At 38.5% G+C, this 20,019-nt stretch overlaps 1 long non-coding RNA gene across 2 annotated transcripts in view; it reads right to left on the bottom strand.

The window, feature by feature from the left end:
- Positions 1-1,882: 1,882 nt before the first annotated feature.
- The window catches only part of LOC149216972 (uncharacterized), a 293,767-nt gene continuing 275,630 nt past the window's right edge, over positions 1,883-20,019 (bottom strand). For both annotated transcript variants that reach the window (XR_016250604.1, XR_016250605.1), the window contains exons 5-6: positions 2,333-2,382; positions 1,883-2,160 (exon numbers count right to left, since the gene is read on the bottom strand). This is a non-coding gene — a long non-coding RNA (uncharacterized LOC149216972). The remainder of the gene's footprint in view (positions 2,161-2,332; positions 2,383-20,019) is intronic.

Here is a 20,019-nt window from a genome sequence, read left to right as displayed (position 1 = left end):
GATTTTGTAAACATGGAAACATTAGGCATAAAATTTTGATTATTGCAGGAAAATAAGCATCAAATGTTTAATCATTACAAGCAAATAAATTGTAAATATACAAACCCCGAAAATTGTCAAACTTTCAAACATTACATGTCAAACATAAAAAATGTTGTAAATGCATAAATATTCAAACTTATGTAGACACTAAGCATTGGCAAAAGAAATTCACGCACACACTAAAACACAGAGATCTCAAGCATTGCCAAATTAAATTTTGCACACACTCCTAAGTACATACATATCAAAATGTCATACATAATCATTGTAAATACACAACCATACAAATGCAAGTAAAACCACAAACATTGCTAGAATCAAATGAAATTTCACACACATTCTGAAGTACATATCCAAATACCATACATGATCATTGTAAATACACAACCATACAAACGAAAGTAAAACCACAAACATTGCTACAATGATGAATACACAATGAATTATGATCACCATATACAAAGAATATTGTAAATACAAAAACATACAAAACACACAAATATAAAAACATTAAGCATTAAATTTTGTCATTCCTAAAATAAAGATATTTAGTGGGGAAATGATTAAAAAATTAGGCTCTAATGATTGTATGTGTGTATTTATATAAGGAGCTTCTCTTGGCTTCGTGAAAGTGAAAACCTATCCCCCTGCCCCTGCCTCCGCCGCTGCCCCTATCCCCGCCCCTCACTTCTAGCCTATAGTTACGCTACAATGATCACTCCCCAAATCCCATATTTTATTTTAAATTGCATACAATATATTAGCCACATTCATTCTAACTACATAAATATAAAGGAAAACCAAATAATAAACATTATACACAATCATCAATCCACATCAAATTTCCATCAATACATGACTACCTATCAGATTTTGTAAACATGGAAACATTAGGCATAAAATTTTGATTATTGCAGGAAAATAAGCATCAAATGCTTAATCATTACAAGCAAATAAATTGTAAATATACAAACCCCGAAAATTTTCAAACTTTCAAACATTACATGTCAAACATAAAAAATGTTGTAAATGCATAAATATTCAAACTTATGCAGACACTAAGCATTGGCAAAAGAAATTCACGCACACACTAAAACACAGAGATCTCAAGCATTGCCAAATTAAATTTTGCACACACTCCTAAGTACATACATATCAAAATGTCATACATAATCATTGTAAATACACAACCATACAAATGCAAGTAAAACCACAAACATTGCTAGAATCAAATGAAATTTCACACACATTCTGAAGTACATATCCAAATACCATACATGATCATTGTAAATACACAACCATACAAACGAAAGTAAAACCACAAACATTGCTACAATGATGAATACACAATGAATTATGATCACCATATACAAAGAATATTGTAAATACAAAAACATACAAATATTACCCATAAAATTTTGATAATCAGACATAAAATAATGCAAATATACACATCCGACATCAAATTTTAATCATTAGACAACACATGTTGTAAATAGTCAATACTAAAAGACACACACACATTTCACATTTCAGAATAAATATCAACAAAGCATACATATTCATTTTAATAATTAGACAACACATGTTGTAAATAGTCAATACTAAATGACACACACACATTTCACATTTCAGAATAAATATCAACAAGGCATACATATTCATTGTAAACACAAACATTAAATAAAACTCAAACATCAAACATTACCATAAACAATCACGAACATAGTACAAAAATGCCATTAATCATAAAAAAAACATGAATACACAAACAAGAATTGTTTTAATGCATTTAAAAATTACATACTAAAAACTAAGAAGTGGAAAATGGGAAGTGGAAAAGGGGAGAGGATGCACAAGCCCTTAAGAACAGCTATAGTTCATTTTCAAGGGCACTGAGAAGAGGCTTTTTAGCCTCTTCAAACAAAAAGTAATTTTTTTATTATGAGATTTTCCAGAGTAACTACATAATGAATAAATAAATGCTAATTTCTGTCTGTCATGAACATGGTGGACATGTAAATGCTTTGTCCATACATAATATTCCAGTCATTCTCTGCAAAAATAATATGGTGGACATGTAAATGCTTTGTCCATACATAATATTCCAGTCATTCTCTGCAAAGATAATATCTTTTAAAGTCAGTGACAATAAGAAAAATATATAATCTATTCTTACCTCTCATAACTATCCTTTTCTTTTTCATTTTCTATTTCTAAATTTAATATTTATTTATGATTTATCTAACAAAAACTTTGAAAAGAAAAACAAAAAAAACATAATTGACACCTGCGTATCCTAAAGCCCATCAATCAGTTGGCTGCTCCCTGCATCCATACCTGTGGAGAAGCTCAAAATAAATCTACAACAATCAAATCAAATTGATAAAGTTCACTGGGGTGGGGTTAACAAATTTTTAATGTATAATATGATGAAAAATAAGAAAATATACCCATATTTGCGTGATAGATGACTAGATCGAGTGGACTGCGGCTGGGAAAAATTCTTATTGCTCAGTTAAAGACTAATTCTCATCAACTCCGTTGTGAAACAGGACGCTGGAAAAGGCCAAAGGAAGTGTGAGAGGAAAGGGTATGCATTTTTGTTCTTCCGGAAAAGTGGAAACAAAAAAACATTTCATTTTAGAATGTGAGGCCTTCAAAGACAATAGGGAAAGGTATGCAAATAAGCTGGCAGCTAGCTCTTGGGATAATCTATTTAACGAGGGGTTTGTGGAGAAGATGGGAACATTTATTGTGAAGCTTCACAAAAAAAGGGCCTAATACATCAAGCAGATGAAGAAACAATCTGTCCCATAGGCTATCTTTAGCCTCATGGACATTAAAATAATTTCTTCTTCTTCACAGTGGTGAGGTGAGGTCACACATTTTGATTTGTGATTCCCGAGATTTTCCACATAAAATCGGATGAAACTGCTGCTCGCTGACATGCCTTTTCCTTTGAACTTTTTGTACGGAATTTGTTCCACACACAGGGCCGCTCCCACTGGGGCACAGGTAGGGCGTAGGGCATATATATATAAAAATTTGGAATGGGAATACAGGCACGGACTCCACCTCCTCCACTCCACACTGCTCATCTGCTCCATGTAACATTCCACATCTTCTCATCTTCTCCATATAACACTCCACGCTGCTCATCTTCTCCGTATACGGGAGAAACCGTCCTTCCAGGTCATCCCTTTATAACACTCGGCCTGCTCATCACTTCATTTGGAAAGGGAGTAGGATCTTCATCCCTCATCATAAATTCGATTACCTTCTCATTCATTCTCAGCAGAAGAACAGAGCACAATAATAAAAACCCTCCTACTCAATCCTGGAAAAACAAACCAAAAAACCCTTCATAATAACACTCGGCCCCTGTGGATCTCCGGGTGGATCACTGCCCCTGTGGATCTGATCTCGTCAAAATAAGTGCACTGTTTGAATGTGCGTCCTTTGTCAGACATATTGAAAGGAAAGGCTATTGAATCCAACTGTTCTGCTGAATCATTAAATCAAAACCCAATTCCTTTGTGAGAAAAACCTGAACAAATACAAAACAAAACAGTGCATAATTTGGAATCCTAACATCTACAGAAAGAAATTTTAGAATGAAAAGATTGGACGAATCTTACCACTATTTTTATACTGTCCTGTCCACCATGCTGCATAAATAATTTTAGCACAGTAGTACAAGTACAGGTCATGCAACTCTCTGGGTCACGTCATGTGAAAAAAGGAAATGTATTCAGTTGAGATTACCCTGAAATCTATGCGTCCTCTGCATAGTTGATACATGCTATAACCGCTTAGCTCCCAACATAACTCCTGCACGAGACAATATAATATACGATTCAATTATTTAATCCTCCCAAATTCTAAGAGATAAGTTACACATTTTATACATACATTATCAGACCTGCTTGTTTAGGCAGTGCAAGCCAAGTTCCATGGCCCTGTTTATCAGCACCGTATAGACCTCCCTTTTTGGGCTGTGCAAACCAATTTCCATGGGTATCAGAGAATTGAATTGAATTGAAGCGCAGCAGCGGTCATGGGTATCAGAGAATTGTCTCTGAATTGAAGCGCAACAGCAGGCATGGGTTTCAGAGAATTGAAGCGCTGCAATTTTCAGCAACACAGCAGCGGGCAGTGATTGAATTGAGCAGAGCAAGCATTGTGTTAAGAACGACCCATGCTATTTAACAGCTTAAAAAGGGTCGATCCCAAATCAAATGACCAAAATCAAATTACAGCTTGAAAAGGGCCAATCCCAAACCAGCAATGTCGTCACTTACTAAGCCAATCTAAAATCTGTATCAAGGTTTAAAAAAAGCAAACCCAATGAAAACAGATCTTACATGTACAGAAATTTGCCTGCCAGAATTGAGAAGGATACCTGGGATTGAATCCTTTCGCTCCTACTGATTAAAAACTGAATTGAATTCATGTGGCGTCTACCAGCTCACCTCCCAGTACCGCGCAACACAACACAAGACACATACCAGACCACACTCGAACAAACAAAACTCATGGTCACCCGTCTGATCTCTTCTTGAGATCTCTTCTTGACGAAGAGCCACCCACAGATTCTCCCAATTCAGGAATTTGCAAAAAGGCCAACTTCCTCAGATCATATCTCCGCAAATATAGCGCGAAAAATTCTGAAATTCGGACCCAAGGTTCAGCGCGATTTCTTCTCAAATGGGTTTTTTTTTGCGACTTCTGAAACGTCACAGAAAAAAGTTATAGCGAAAATGCCACGATGACCTGTTTGGAGCAGCCACGATGACCTGTTTGGAGCAGCGAAACCCTAGAATCCAAAGCTCTGATACCAAATGTTATGAAACCAGCTCAAGAAAAGATAGAAAAGATAGATCAACGCCTTAGAATTCAGCCTCTTCGAGGGGGCAACCTCCTTTACATTACATAAATGAACAATTCTTGGATGATTCAAATGACAAAACCTCCTTTCTATATATAGGAGTATAAGGAGTCACAATATAATCCAGCCGACCTAACAATAATAATATAAAGCCACAAAAATAACAATAGAGGGATTCTATGGGGCACAGCAATAAAAATATGGCGGTAATAGGGGCACAACAATATTAATAAGGGGTATAACTATAATAGTAATGGGGTAATCACTAGTATTATAGGGACCCAACAGTCCAGTCTACCTTGATCTCTCAGCCCATTCATTGCCATCTTGTTGCTCTTCTTCCGACTCCTCTGAGTCTCTTTACTTCCCTCCTAGAAGTCCTCGGTTCGACTCCCTCTGAGTCTCGATCTCCTTTATGGAAATCCCTCCTTGGTCTTTCCCTGTTAGGTATTGTTTTGACCACAATACCCCACCAGCTTCACTCCGCAAATTATCCGCAGCCCCCTATACTCAGCAACATGAAAAACTGAGCCTCTAGGCTCTGTGCAATCCTGACACCGACAAAATCTACAACACCTGGCCATAGTGTCAATCCTTCCTGGCTGAGAAAGATGACCGAGCACTGCGTTGGTCAGGTCTGCTCCTCTTTGCCACTGCGTTGATCCTCTTCCGGGCTCGAAGTGATGATGCAGGCACTCTACGTCACCCCTTCCTTGCTTCTCACTGCTAGGAACAACTTTTGTCACTTGGGTAACTGTTTTCTGCTGCTACTGCTCTGCTCGGTTGATGCCTTCAATTATCCTGTGATCTTCAACCACGCTCTGATACCATGTTGGAATTTCTAAGTTTAACCCATTAGAAATTCTTCCTGTACTATCTGATTTATTTCTTCCTACTTGTTCAGTTACTTAATAAGTTATTTACTATGTAAATACTGAAAATAAATATAAGTACAGTATCAACATCTACAGATCATCAACTGAAAGTAAACAAGCACACAAGTGACACCGTTGTTTTTGGACTAATGTCCCCGGAAAAACCCAATGCGGGAAAACCGGTGCAACTATTTAGAGGGTTTTATTACTATGTAGTTTCAGAGTACAACCTGGGTGCCAGAAACGGCCCATCCAATAGAGAATGCCCTTAGCAGTAGTACCTCTCAGTCGGAGATAGAAACACCAGATGATCAATCCCATAGAAACAATACAGCTTCTGCTGCTCTGCATCACTCTAATAGGGACTACGTCACCCTATCCGGCTCTACAGCTCTCAGTTTGTCCCACGAAATGTTCCTAGTGCTGCCTCTAGGTCTTGCGCCAACCTCTCTAGCCCAGCGTTAGCCTCTCTGGGCTCTGCGTCAACTTCTAAAGCCTCTGAGTCAGCCCCTGGACCCTTTGCGTCTCACACGCTGGTCCTCTCTGGCTCTGCACAGTTCCTAGCTGCCTCTGCATTCCCTCTAGCTAACTCTGCACCCCTCTCTCAGCTCTGCATTGATCCTCCTGGTATTAACTCTACCTCTCTGCTATCTATCCACTGCCCCTCAGCTGCAACTCTAATCACTCACTCAATTTCCTTAGCAAACCCTGCCCCAGAAAATCGAGTTCTTGATCTTACTCGGTGTGTTCTCCAACTGACCTTCAAGCCTCCTCTTATACTTTTCTCGTTGGTCCATAAACGGCCGAGATTAAATCTCTAATCAACAGAAAAGATTAGATTTGGCTATCCATGACTTTTGGACCATTCTAACCCAATTTTATTTAATACCCATTGATATTTTATTTTTTCTAAGTTTAGAAATAGGAACTCCATTAAAAATATTAATTATTTTAATATTTCCCAAACCGGTTAGATTCTGCCCAAACCATTTCTGGGTCTTGAAGATCTCATGTGCTTTAGCCTCTCTAACAAAACTTGTTCTTGATTGGGCGCGAGCACATTTAACTTATGGGGTTCCACCACTGGCCATAATCCACAATCATTGATCAACCAACTCAAGAGGGGCATCGATTTGATCCCATAAACCTAATGGAAATAAGGCACTCTCCTTATTCCACCAAACAACCATCTCTTTTTACTAAATTATGCAATTGTCCTTAATTTTTATTATTCAAAAAGCCCTAAGAATAGAAAAATATATACATAAAATAATATATAGATGGCACAGGGACCAGAGATCAAATGACTCAATGTATAAACTACACTGTGGTTTCACAAAAAGAAACCCTAGAAGAGAAACAATAATTCACAAAACCCTAGATCACGTGCAAGTATTATTCAAAAAGCCCTAAGAATAGAAAAATATATACATAAAATGATATATAGATGGCTCAAGGAGCATAGATCAAATGGCTCAATGTATCAACTACACAGGTGGTTTCACAAAAAGAAACCCTACATCACGTGCAAGTTTCTTCTAGGTCTCTTATAGGGAGCTAAAACTCTTATGAAGTGCCATATTATCACATTGAGCTTCCCTTAGGAAGTCCTACCTCATCACCTAGTACCTCAAACACTAGAACATCAGTTAAAGATTATTGTTTATCTACTAGGACTCCTCACATCATGAAAAGTCCATAGAGCACAGGGGACACTAGTTGTTGTGACTGTGGGACATCGTCCCATTTGTATCACTTAGTTTATCTCTTTGACCCATAGTCTTTCCCTCCCTATGACCTGCTATATTTTGCTAACACAACCTACAACATAAAAGTAAATGGATTGACACATACAAGGAGAAGATAACGATAGAAAATCTAAATGAGGTTGAGAAGTGAATGAAGGTGAGAAGAGGACAAGGAAGGACAGGTGGCAAAGGTAGAGATCAACTAGTGGAGGAAAGAGAGATCAAATTTACTAAAGCCAAGACCAAAAAACTAAAGCAAATATGCAAGAAGGGACAACAATAGAGATGAATGACTGAATCCAAGAAGTAAGAGGTGGAAGCATTATTTGAGATAGCAAATGAAAGAGGCGAGAATTAGAGCACAAATAAAGAAGGAAAGATGAAAAAGTTGACAATCTTAGAGTTGAACTAGGGAATGCAATAGACGAATGGAAGAAAGCATTGGAGCAATAGTTAGAGATGTGATCCCATAGCTGAAGTCTATAGGATGCGACAACCAAGACCAAATTCCTTAATAGGCAATGGAGAGGCATGGTCATTGGTCCCATCTAAGAAGAAGCCATCTCAAATCGGGGCCTACCTGAGAAACGACCTTGAGAGACCCATTAGTGCTAATGTAGCCAAGGGAAGGGGAAAGCACAAAACATAGAGAGAGAGGATATAGGAAAAAGGGTTCATTATTAAAAGTAAGAATGGGGGTGCTATTATTTTTTTGAAAAGACCTCACCACATAAGGCCTAGGCTTCTCTCACACTGGTCCCTCCCAAAAGGAGAGCATCGCTCAACTTGGAAGAGCATATTAATTGTGGAAACCTTATGAGGCTAGTCTAATCCACAAGCCACTACAGAAAGGTTAGTACTAGAAGGAAAGGATTTCATTCAGCATTTGATGGGCCAGGAAAAGAAAAGAATAGTATGCGAAAGAAAGCATCATGCAACATTCTTATCTCTTACGGTCATATGCGAAAATCAGGAGGTGGATCTACGATGACTGATGATTTATGGGAGCCCTTGTTCAGTAGCCCTATAAAGGTGATTACTTATTGTACTTTTCCCCTCACTTTCCCATTATCTCAATGCAATCTTTGTTCCCCAAATCAACCATATCCATATGTATGCACACCTCTATGCCTATGACCATCATTCTTCATGGAAGTCTCAAAGTTTGTGATGCATTAGAGATCCCTAATGCAGTGACCCACATCCTCCAAGGCAATGGAAAAATATCTTGCGACCTCCAACTCAAGAATAATCAAATCCAAGTCAAGGCACTCTTAATGCCCCCTTTAATGTCCCATTTGCATCTTTTAGATACCTTCAAAACGAGGTGACTTCCCCTGGTGTAGGAATGAGGTTAAAAGAGGTAACATGGAAAATGTGTTCAGTAAGAAAGATGTAAAACCGAGTCAAGGACACATCATAGACTAAGGGCAACTAATGTGCAAGAAAGTTCAAGCCTTAAACCACACAAAAAGTAGGCAAATGGATCCAGACAAGGAGTTTCCTCTACCCTTTCTAACCATTGGACCATGTAGAGGTCAATTTGGACGAATGTTCAGGCAAAACAAAAGGTCATTTATCTCCAAGCAATCCAAGGGATATTTCGAAGCAAAATGAAGCAAGGAGGCTAAAAGCATGGTTTGAATCATCTTTGCACCAAGCAAAGGGAGGTTGTCCACATTATACAAGCCATTGGAAAGCACAACGTCCCCATTCTAGCAACATTGTGCAAACAAAGTGAAATTTTTTACTTCCTAACCACTCAAAGTTAATTTTTCAAGCAATGTCAAAAACCCCTTTCTAGCAACATTGTGCAAACAAAGTGGAATTTTTTACTTCCTAACCACTCAAAGTTAATTTTTCAAGCAATGTCAAAAATAGAGAGAGAGGATATAGGAAAAAGGGTTCATTATTAAAAGTAAGAGTGGGGGTGCTATTATTTTTTTGAGAAAACCTCACCACATAAGGCCTAAGCTTCTCTCGCAATGGTCCCTCCCAAAAGGAGAGCATCGCTCAACTTGGAAGAGCATATTAATTGTGGAAACCTTATGAGGCTAGTCTAATCCACAAGCCACTATAGAAAGGTTAGTACTAGAAGGAAAGGATTTCATTCAGCATTCGATGGGCCAAGAAAAAAAAAAAGTAGTATGCGAAAGAAAGCATGATGCAACATTCTTATCTCTTACGGCCATATGCGAAAATCAGGAGGTGGATCTACGATGACTGATGATTTATGGGAGCCCTTGTTCAGTAGCCCTATAAAGGTGATCACTTATTGTACATTTCCCCTCACTTTCCCATTATCTCAATGCAATCTTTGTTCCCCAAATCAAGCATATCCATATGTATGCACACCTCTATGCCTATGACCATAATTCTTCATGGAAGTCTCAAAGTTTGTGATGCATTAGAGATCCCTAATGCAGTGACCCGCATCCTCCAAGGCAGTGGAAAAATATCTTGCGACCTCCAACTCAAGAGTAATCAAATCCAAGTCAAGGCACTCTTAACGCCCCCTTTAATGTCCCATTTGCATCTTTTAGGTACCATCAAAACAAGGTGACTTCCCCTAGTGCAGAAATGAGGTTAAAAGAGGTAACATGGAAAATGTGTTCAGTAAGAAAGATGTAAAACCAAGTCAAGGACACATCATAGACTAAGGGCAACTAATGTGCAAGAAAGTTCAAGCCTTAAACCACACAAAAAGCAGGCAAATGGATCTAGACAAGGACTTTTCTTTGCCCTTTATACCCATTGGACCATGTAGAGGTCAATTTGGAGGAATGTTGAGGCAAAACAGAAGGTCATTTATCTCCAAGCAATCCAAGGGATATTTCGAGTCAAAATGAAGCAAGGAGCCTAAAAGCATGGTTTGAATCATCTTTGCACCAAGCAAAGGGAGGTTGTCCACATTATACTAGCCATTGGAAAGCACAATGTCCTCATTCTAGCAACATTGTGCAAACAAAGTGGAATTTTTTACTTCCTAACCACTCAAGTTAATTTTTCAAGCAATGTCAAGCTATTCTTGATGGAACGTTGTACACTTAGATCAATTCAGATCTCCTTTTGTCAAATATAACCTCTCATTGGTGGGATGTCTCATCTATTTTTAGTTTTAGGTAATGTAATGAAATGACTTGTAGTTTGACTTAATCGTCAAGCATATTTGGGATGAAAAGTCAGTTGTTTTTCAATCAAAAGGAAGAAAGATGTTGAGATCCTAACTTATAAATAGAGAAATCTCCCTCGTTTGCAGATCATTGTGAATTGATGAAATCGGTTTTCCATAATTTGAAACATTTTCATGAAATCTTTGGTGTTCATCATGAATTATATTTCTTGCTTTGGATTTGTGGATAACTAAAGAATACTACAAAAACTAACTAGATCAACCCATTTGAAAGGAAGCTTGGTCACGCGAAGGGATGTCTAGGGTTTTACTCGCACATCTCTCTTGTTGGTGTAAGGTAGAGTTTGTTTCTTCTTGTTGGGCCATGCCCTAGTGCTCCTCACCAAAGGCTTCATTTTATTTTGCATCATAATTGAGCTATTTGTTGAAGGATTTTCCCCAAGTATAATCCTTTCTAGTAGGGCTTGGTTTCAAAACTTGTTCTTGATTAGGCACGAGCTCATTTAACTTATGGGGTTCCACCTCCGGCCATAATCCACAATCATTGATCAACCAACTCAAGAGGGGCATCGATTTGACCCCACAACCCTAGTGGAAATAAGGCACACTCCTTATTCCATCAAACAACCATCTCTTTTTACTAAATTCTGTAATTGTCCTTAATTTTTATTATTCAAAATTCCCTAAGAATAGAAAAATATATACATAAAATAATATATAGATGGCTCAGGGAGTAGAGATCAAATGGCTCAACGTATCAACTACACTGGTGTTTTCACAAAAAGAAACCCTAGAAGAGAAACGATAATTCACAAAACCCTAGACCACGTGCAAGTTTCTTCTAGGACTCTTATAGGGAGCTAAAACCCTTCTGAAGTGTGATATTATCACATTGAGCTTCCCTTAGGAAGTCCTACCTCATCACCTAGTATATCAAAACCCTAGAAGATCAGTTGAAGATGATTGTTTATCTACTGGGACTCCTCAGATCATGAAAAGTCCATAAAGCGCAGGGGATGCTAATTGTTGTGATTGTGGGACATTGTCCCATTGTTATCACTTAGATTACCTCTTTGACCCATAGCCTTTCCCTCCCTAGGGCCTACTACATTTTGGTAACACAACCTACAACATAAAAGTAAATGGCTTGCCACATACAAGGAGACATAACAATAGCAAATCTCAATGAGGTTGAGAAGTGAGTGAAGGTGAGAAGAGGACAAGGAAGAACAGGTGGCAAAGGTAGGGATCAACTAGTGGAGGAAAGAGAGATCAAATTTACTGAAGCCAGGACCAAAAAACTGAACCAAATACGCAAAAGGGGACAACAATAGAGATGAACAATTGAAGCCAAGAAGTAAGAGGTGGCAACATTGTTTGGGATAGCAAATGAAGGAGGCGAGAATTGAGAACTCTGGAGCACAAATAAAGAAGGAAAGATGAAAAAGTTGACAATCTTAGCATTGAACTAGGGAATGCTATAAATGAGTGGAAGAAAGCATTGGAGAAATTGTTAGAGATGTTATCCCATAATTGCAATCTATAGGATGCGGCCAAGAACAAATTCCTTAATAGGCAATGGAGAGGCACAGTCATTGGTCCCATCTAAGAAAAAACCATCTCTAGTTGGGCACTACCTGAGAAAACGACCTAGAGAGACCCATTAGTGGTGATGTAGCCAAGGAAAGGGGAAATCAAAGAAAACGGAGAGAGAGGATATAAGAAAAAGGGTTCATTATTAAAAGTACGAATGGGGGTGCTATTATTTTTTTTGAGAAAACCTCACCACATAAGGCCTAGGTTTCTCTCACAATGGTCCCTCCCAAAAGGAGAGCATCGCTCAACTTGGAAGAGCATATTAATTATGGAAACCTTATGAGCCTAGTCTAATCCACAAGCCACTAGAGAAATGTTAGTACTAGAAGGAAATGATTTCATTCAGCATTCGATGGGTCAAGAAAAGAGAAGAATAATATGCGAAAGAAAGCATCATGCAACATTTTCATCTCTTACAATTATGCGATCATCAGGAGGTGGATCTACTATGACTCATGATTTATGGGAGCCCTTGTTGAGTAGCCCTATAAAGGTGAGGTGATCACTTATTGTACTTTTCCCCTCACTTTCCCATTATCTTTGTTCCCCAAATCAACCATATCCATATGTATGCACACCTCTTTGGCTATGACCATCATTCTTCATGGAAGTCTCCAAGTTTGTAATGCATTAGAGATCCCTAATGCAGTGACCCACATCCTCCAAGGCAGTGAAAAAATATCTTGCGACCTCCAACCCAAGAGTAATCAAATCCAAGTCAAGGCACTCTTAACGCCCCCCTTTGATGTCCCATTTGCCTCTTTTAGGTACCTTCAAAACGAGGTGACTTTCCCTAGTGCAAGAATGAGGTTAAAAGAGGTAACATGGAAAATGTGTTGAGTAAGCAAGATGTAAAAGCAAGTCAAGGACACATCATAGACTAAGGGAAACTAATGTGCAAGAAAGTTCAAGCCTTAAAACACACAAAAAACAGGCAAATGGATCCAGACAAGGAGTTTCCTCTGCCCTTTCTACCCATTGGACCATGTAGATTTGGAGGAATGTTGAGGCAAAATAGAAGGTCATTTAAGTCTCCAAACAATCCAATGGACATTTCGAGTCAAAATCAAGCAACAAACCTAAAAGCATGATTTGAATCATCTTTGAACCAAGCAAAGGGAGGTTGTCCACATTATACTAGTCGTTGGAAAGCACAATGTCCTCATTAAAGCAACATTGTGCAAACAAAGTGAAATTTTTTACTTCCTAACCACTCAAGTTAATTTTTCAAGCAATGTCAAGCTATTCTTGATCCAACGTTGTACCCTTAGGTCAATTAATACCTCATTTTGTCAAATCTAACCTCTAATTGGTGGGATGTCTCACCTATTTTCAATTTTAGGTAATGTAAAGAAATAACTTGTAGTTTGACTTGATCGTCAAGCATATTTTTGATGAAAAGTCACTTGTTTTTTCAATCAAAAGGAGGAAAGATGTTGAGATCATAACCTATAAATAGCGAAATCTCCCTTGTTTGCAGATCATTGTGAATTGTTGAAATCGGTTTTCCATAATGTGAAACATTTTCATGAAATCTTTGGTGTTCATCATGAGTTATATTTCTTGGTTGATTTCACATATTTCTTAAGGGGATTTGTGGATAACTAAATAATACTACAAAAACTAACTAAATCAACCCATTTGAAAGGAAGCTTGGTCACTTGCTTAGGGATGTCTCAGGTTTTACTCGCACATCTCTCTGGTTGATGTAAGGTAGAGTTTGTTTCTTCTTGTTGGGCCATACCCTAGTGCTCCTCAACAAGGGATTCGGTTTATTTTGCATCATAGTTAATCTATTTGGTGAAGGATTTTCCCTAAGTATAATCCTTTCTAGTAGGGATTAGTTTCAAAACTTGTTCTTGATTAGGCACGAGCTGATTTAACTCATGGGGTTCCACCACCGGCCATAATCCACAATCATTGATCAACCAAATCAAGAGGGGCATCGATTTGACCCCATAGACCTAGTGGAAATAAGGCACCCTCCTTATTCCACCAAACAAGCATCTCTTTTTACTAAATTCTGCAATTGTCCTTAATTTTTATTATTCAAAAATCCCTAAGAATAGAAAAATATATACATAAAATAATATATAGATGGCTCAGGGAGCAGAGATCAAATGGCTCAATGTATCAACTACACCGATGGTTTCACAAAAAGAAACCCTATAAGAGAAACGATAATTCACAAAACCTTAGATCACATGCAAGTTTCTTCTAGGTCTCTTATAGGGCGCTAAAACCCTTCTGAAGTGCCATATTATCACATTGAGCTTCCCTTAGGAAGTCTTACCTCATCGTCTAGTACCTCAAACCCTAGAACATCAGTTAAAGATGATCGTTTATCTACTAGGACTCCTCACATCATGAAAAGTCCATAAAGAGTAGGGGACACTAGTAGTTGTCACTGTGGGACATCATCCCATTATTATCATTTAGTTTACCTCTTTGACCCATAGCCTTTCCCTCCCTAGGGCCTGCTAGATTTTGGTAACACAGCCTACAACATAAAAGTAAATGGCTTGCCACATACAAGGAGACGATAACAATAGCAAATCTCAATAAGGTTGAGAAGCGAGTGAAGGTGAGAAGAGGACAAGGAAGGATAGGTGGCAAAGGTAGGGATCAACTAGTGGAGGAAAGAGAGATAAAATTTACTGAAGCCAGGACCAAAAAACTGAACCAAATATGCAAGAGGGGACAACAATAGAGATGAACAATTCCATGAAGTAAGAGGTGGCAACATTATTTGAGATAGCAAATGAAAGAGGTGAGAATTGAGAACTCTGGAGCACAAATAAATAAGGAAAGATGAAAAAGTTGACAATATTAGCATTGAACTAGGGAATGCAATAGACAAGTGGAAGAAACCATTGGAGCAATGGTTAGAGATGTGATCCCATAGCTGTAGTCTATAGGATGCGACAACCAAGACCAAAGTCCTTAATAGGCAATGGAGAGGCACGGTCATTGGTCCCATCTAAGAAGAAGCCATGTCAAGTCGGGCCCTACCTGAGAAAACGACCTGGAGAGACCCATTAGTGGTGATGTAGCCAAGGAAAGGGGAAAGCAAAAAAAAACAGAGAGAAAGAGGATATAGGAAAAAGGGTTCATTATTAAAAGTAAGAATGGGGGTGCTATTATTTTTTTTGAGAAAATCTCACCACATAAGGCTTAGGTTTCTCTCACAATGGTCCCTCCCAAAAGCAGAGCATCACTCAACTTGGAAGAGCATATTAATTATGGAAACCTTATGAGGCTAGTCTAATCCACAAGCCATTAGAGAAAGGCTAGTACTACACGGAGTTGTCCACACGTCTACAAGGAAGTCCCCATTTGAAATTTGTTTTGGATATTTTCCACCTTAACCTTTCGATATTGCATATGGGAAGCGAGGAGGAGTGAACGAAGACATTACAGGAGATGCTTTGAGGGCTTAAAAAATTATAGAAAAGATCAGGCACACACTGCAAAAGTTGCAGGTGAAGTATAAGGCCAAGAATGATTAGCAGAGAATATAGAAATCGCTCATGGTGGGAGACAGAGTATGGCTACAATTGAAGAAGGGAAAGGTTGTAGTGGCCTGGTAAGAAAATCAAGGCTCTAAGGTATGGCATCTTTGAGATACAGGAAAAGGTGGGTGATAATGACTATCGACTCAGTTTACCACCATATGGGCGCATTTACTCAATTGTAAATGTATGCACACCATATCTTTCTTCCCCAAATCAACCATATCCATATGTATGCACACCCCTTTGGCTATGACCATCATTCTTCATGGAAATCTCAAAGTTTGTGATGCATTGGAGATCCCTAATCCAGTGACACACATCCTCCAAGGCAGTGGAAAAATATCTTGCGACCTCCAACTCAAGAGTAATCAAATCCAACTCAAGGCACTCGTAATGACCCTTTTAATGTCCCATTTGCATCTTTTAGGTACCTTCAAAACGAGGTGACTTCCCTTGGTGCAAGAATGAGGTTAAAAAAGGTAACATGGAAAATTTGTTGAGTAAGCAAGATGTAAAAGCAAGTCAAGGACACATCATAGACTAAGGGTAACTAATGTTCAAGAAAGTTCAAGCCTTAAAGGTTAATTTGGAGGAATGTTGAGGCAAAACAGAAGGTCATTTATGTCTCCAAGCAATCCAAGGGACATTTCGAGTCAAAATGAAGCAAGGAGCCTAAAAGCATGGTTTGAATCATCTTTGCACCAAGCAAAGGCAGGTTGTCCACATTATACTAGCCATTGGAAAGCACAACGTCCTCATTCAAGCAACATTGTGCAAACAAAGTGGAAATTTTTACTTCCTAATCACTCAAGTATATTTTTCAAGCAATGTCAAGCTATTCTTGATGGAACGTTGTACCCTTAGGTCAATTCAGACCTCCTTTTGTCAAAAATAACCTCTAATTGGTGGGATGCTTCACCTATTTTTAGTTTTAGGTAACGTAATGAAATGACTTGTAGTTTGACTTAATCGTCAAGCATATTGTCGATGAAAAGTCACTTGTTTTTTCAACCAAAAGGAGGAAAGATGTTGAGATCCTAACCAATAAATAGAGAAATCTCCCTCGTTTGCAAATCATTGTGAATTGATGAAAACGGTTTTCCATAATGTGAAACATTTTCATGAAATCTTTGGTGTTCATCATGAATTATATTTCTTGGTTTGGATTTGTGGATAACTAAAGAATACTACAAAAACTAACTAGATCAACCCATTTGAAAGGAAGCTTGGTCACTTGCTAAGGGATGTCTAGGGTTTTACTCGCACATCTCTCTTGTTGATGTAAGGTAGAGTTTGTTTCTTCTTGCAGGGCAATGCCCTAGTGCTCCTCACTAAGCGATTCGGTTTATTTTGCATCATAGTTGATCTATTTGTTGAAAGATATTCCCCTAAGTATAATCCTTTCTAGTAGGGCTTGGTTTCAAAACTTGTTCTTGATTAGGCGCGAGCTCATTTAACTTACAGGGTTCCACCTCCAACCATAATCCACAATCATTGATCAACCAACTCAAGAGGGGCATCGATCTGACCCCATAGACCTAGTGGAAATAAGGAACACTCCTTATTTCACCAAACAACCATCTCTTTTTACTAAATTCTACAATTGTCCTTAATTTTTATTATTCAAAATGACATAAGAATAGAAAAATATATAAAAAAAAATAATATATAGTTGGCTCAGGGAGAAGAGATCAAATGGCTCAATGTATCAACTACACTCGATCAAATGGCTCATTGTATCAACTACACCGGTGTTTTCACAAAAAGAAACCCTAGAGAAGAAACAATAATTCACAAAACCCTAGATCACATGCAAGTTTCTTCTAGGTCTCTAATAGGGAGCTAAAAACCTTCTGAAGTGCCATATTATCACATTGAGCTTCCTTTGGGAAGTCCTACCTCATCACCTAGTACCTCAAACCCTAGAAGATCAGTTAAAGATGATTGTTTATCTACTGGGAATCCTCAGATCATGAAAAGTCCATAAAGAGCAGGGGACACTAGTTGCTGTGACTTTGGGACATTGTCCCATTGTTATCACTTAGTTTACCGCTTTGACCCATAGCCTTTCCCTCCCTGTGGCCTGTTAGATTTTGGTAACACAGCCTACAACATAAAAGTAAATGGCTTTCCACATACAAGGAGACGATAACAATAGCAAATCTCAATGAGGTTGAGAAGCAAGAGAAGGTGAGAAGAAGACAAGGAAGGACAGGTGGCAAAGGTAGAGATCAACTAGTGGAGGAAAGAGAGATCAAATTTCCTGAATCCAGGACCAAAACAATAAACCAAATGCGCAAGAGGGGACAACAATAGAGATGGACAGTTGAAGCCAAGAAGTAAGAGTTGGCAACATTGTTTGAGATAGCAAATGAAAGAGGCGAGAATTGAGAACTCTGGAGCAAAAATAAAGAAGCAAAGATGAAAAAGTTGACAATCTTAGCGTTGAACTAGGGAATGCAATAGACGAGTGGAAGAAAGCATTGGAGCAATGGTTAGAGATGTGATCCCATAGCCGCAGTCTATAGGATGCAACAAACAAGACCAAATTCCTTAATAGGTAATGGAGAGGCACGGTCATTGGTCCCATCTAAGAAAAAGCCATCTCAAGTCGGGCCCTACTTCAGAAAACGACCCAGAGAGACCCATTAGTGGTGATGTAGCCAAGGAAAGGGGTTTCAAAACTTGTTCTTGATTAGGCGCGAGCTCATTTAACTTACGGGGTTCCACCTCCAACCATAATCCACAATCATTGATCAACCAACTCAAGAGGGGCATTGATTTGACCCCATAGACCTAGTGGAAATAAGGAACACTCCTTATTTCACCAAACAACCATCTCTTTTTACTAAATTCTGCAATTGTCCTTAATTTTTATTATTCAAAATGCCATAAGAATAGAAAAATATATACAAAAAATAATATATAGTTGGCTCAGGGAGAAGAGATCAAATGGCTCAATGTATCAACTACACTCGATCAAATGGCTCATTGTATCAACTACATCGGTGTTTTCACAAAAAGAAACCCTAGAAGAGAAACGATAATTCACAAAACCCTAGATCACATGCAAGTTTCTTCTAGGTCTCTTATAGGGAGCTAAAAACCTTCTGAAGTGCCATATTATCACATTGAGCTTCCTTTGGGAAGTCCTACCTCATCACCTAGTACCTCAAACCCTAGAAGATCAGTTAAAGATGATTGTTTATCTACTGGGAATCCTCAGATCATGAAAAGTCCATAAAGAGCAGGGGACACTAGTTGCTGTGACTTTGGGACATTGTCCCATTGTTATCACTTAGTTTATCGCTTTGACCCATAGCCTTTCCCTCCCTGTGGCCTGTTAGATTTTGGTAACACAGCATACAACATAAAAGTAAATGGCTTGCCACATACAAGGAGACGATAACCATAGCAAATCTCAATGAGGTTGAGAAGCAAGAGAAGGTGAGAAGAGGACAAGGAAGGACAGGTGGCAAAGGTAGAGATCAACTAGTGGAGGAAAGAGAGATCAAATTTCCTGAATCCAGGACCAAAACAATAAACCAAATGCGCAAGAGGGGACAACAATAGAGATGGACAGTTGAAGCCAAGAAGTAAGAGTTGGAAACATTGTTTGAGATAGCAAATGAAAGAGGCGAGAATTGAGAACTTTGGAGCAAAAATAAAGAAGCAAAGATGAAAAAGTTGACAATCTTAGCGTTGAACTAGGGAATGCAATAGACGAGTGGAAGAAAGCATTGGAGCAATGGTTAGAGATGTGATCCCATAGCCGCAGTCTATAGGATGCAACAACCAAGACCAAATTCCTTAATAGGTAATGGAGAGGCACGGTCATTGGTCCCATCTAAGAAAAAGCCATCTCAAGTCGGGCCCTACTTGAGAAAACGACCTAGAGAGACCCATTAGTGGTGATGTAGCCAAGGAAAGGGGAAAGCATAAAAAACAAAGAGAGAGAGGATATAGGAAAAAGGGTTCATTATTAAAAGTAAGAATGGGGGTGCTATTATTTGTTTTAGAAAACCTCACCACATAAGGCTTAGGTTTCTCTCACAACGGTCCCTCCCTAAACCAGAGCATCGCTCAACATGGAAGAGCATATTAATTATGGAAACCTTATGAGGCTAGTCTAATCAACAAGCCACTAGATAAAGGTTAGTACTAAAGAATTTCTTAAGGGGATTTGTGGATAACTAAAGAATACTAAAAAAACTAACTA

The sequence above is a fragment of the Pinus tabuliformis genome, chromosome 1_1, assembly GCF_031772625.1.
Source record: "Pinus tabuliformis cultivar Carrire ecotype Pingquan chromosome 1_1, CPIR1, whole genome shotgun sequence".
In the NCBI taxonomy this organism is placed as follows: Eukaryota; Viridiplantae; Streptophyta; class Pinopsida; order Pinales; family Pinaceae; genus Pinus; species Pinus tabuliformis.
Note: the sequence above shows the minus strand (reverse complement) of the source record. Positions and strands in the feature narration are given on the sequence as shown.